Source organism: Malania oleifera, chromosome 3 (genome assembly GCF_029873635.1).
Source record: "Malania oleifera isolate guangnan ecotype guangnan chromosome 3, ASM2987363v1, whole genome shotgun sequence".
Classification (NCBI taxonomy): Eukaryota; Viridiplantae; Streptophyta; class Magnoliopsida; order Santalales; family Ximeniaceae; genus Malania; species Malania oleifera.
The window spans coordinates 56,644,018-56,645,767 of record NC_080419.1 but is presented as its reverse complement, the minus strand read 5'-3'; the positions used below and the strand labels follow the sequence as shown (position 1 = coordinate 56,645,767).

The following is a 1,750-nucleotide window of genomic DNA, read 5'->3' as shown; positions in this document are numbered from 1 at the left end:
ACTTCACAATTAAGCATGGTATGTTGTCTGTGATACCCTAGTTTCACGAGGTGGATTATAAGAGTCCATATCAACATTTGACAGATTTTGAGTTGGTCTGCACCACTTTCATTAATAGGGCTGGAACTGATGAGTATGCCAAGCTTCGCTTATTTCCTTTTTCTTTGAAAGATAAAGTGAAAATTTAGTTTAACTCTCTGAAACCTAACTTTATTACTAGTTGGGCTGAAATGCAGCGTGACTTCTTATACAAATGATTTCCTTTTCAGAGAACCCAGTACTTACAAGAGCAAATCAATCAGTTCATAGAGAAAGGTGACGAGACCTTCCAGGCTTGTTGGGAGAGGTTCAAGGATCTGATGAATATATGTCCACATCACGGATTCGAGTCTTGGAGGTTAGTCAATTATTTCTATACTGCTCTTACCCCTGAATATAAACAATTTGTCTAGACTATGTGCAACGTGGAGTTCTTCAGCAAGAAACCAGATCAGGCTCTATCATTCTTTGATTACATAGCTAAAAGTGTCCAATAATGGAACACACGATATGATCAGGAACCAATGGCAGCACAACTTCTCAGCGCAATCACGAGGAAAAAGAAGAGACTAATCTACAGGTTCTTGTTGTTGCTTTGTCTAAGAAACTAAAGGTTATGGAATTAGAGAAAGTGAAAGCTGCGAAATCAGTGGAAGTATGTTCTATTTGTGAGACCCTTAACCATAAGATTCAAGATTGTTTATTTCTACCAGTATGGCAGGAGAGTAGATATGATCAGATGCAATTAGCAAATTGGGTCAACAAATCTCAAAATCAGCCATTCTTAAACACCTATAATCCAAGATGGAGGAATTACACGAACTTCTCATGGAGGAATGATCAGTTTAATCCATCTTCCTCAAAATTTCAGCAACTTCCTCAGGCTTATGCACCACCTCCACAATCGCTATATCATCCAATTGTAGCTCCTCAACAACAGTATCAATCACAACAAATCTCTCAGAGCTACGCACCTCCAAGATTTCAACCTAATCTAGCTCCTATTCCATCAAAGAAACCTTTTGATGATGGTGTGACATAGATAGCAAACACTCTTCAACTATTTATATAGAATAACACTTAGACTATAAATGAGCTACGAGGTACTATTAATAAGGTGAATATATAGTTGAATGCTTTAGAAAAATGGAAATTTCTAGCACAGCCTCAGCCTAATCTCCAGGTATATCAACAACAACAGCAACCAGTGCATAATGTTTCAGGGGATTCTTTTGAGTCGGAAAAGGCCGTCATTACCTTGAGAAGCGAAAAAGAAGTTTCTCATCCTGAAATACCTATTGATTAACAAACAGTTGCTCTAACACCTGAAGTTGCAACTAAGACAAATGAAGCAAACAAAAAATTAGATGAAGCAAGCTTAGATTCAAAGAAGTCGGGTAATAAGGAGGATGAGACTATTAAGGAGTGTCAACTTGTGGTACCTTATCCTCAAAGGTTGACATATGGTCAGAAGAATAAGTATCACACTGAGATTCAAGAAATTTTTAAGCTAGTGAAGATCAATATCCCGCTTTTGGATGTCATACAGCAAGTTCCTGCATATGCAAACTTTTTGAAGGACCTATGCACAGTGAAAAGAAAACTGAACGTAAATAAGAAGGCCTTCTTGACTAAGCAAGTTAGCGCGTTGATATTGAGTCAAAATCCTCAGAAACTCAGAGATCCTGGTTCTCACACTATTTCTATCATG

The 1,750-nt window shown here is 37.7% G+C and overlaps 1 non-coding gene across 1 annotated transcript; it reads right to left on the bottom strand.

Moving 5' to 3' along the window:
• Positions 1-277: 277 nt before the first annotated feature.
• LOC131152501 (small nucleolar RNA R71) lies at positions 278-385 on the bottom strand. The gene has a single exon (XR_009136000.1). It is a non-coding gene; the product is annotated as a small nucleolar RNA R71 (small nucleolar RNA).
• Positions 386-1,750: the final 1,365 nt, after the last annotated feature.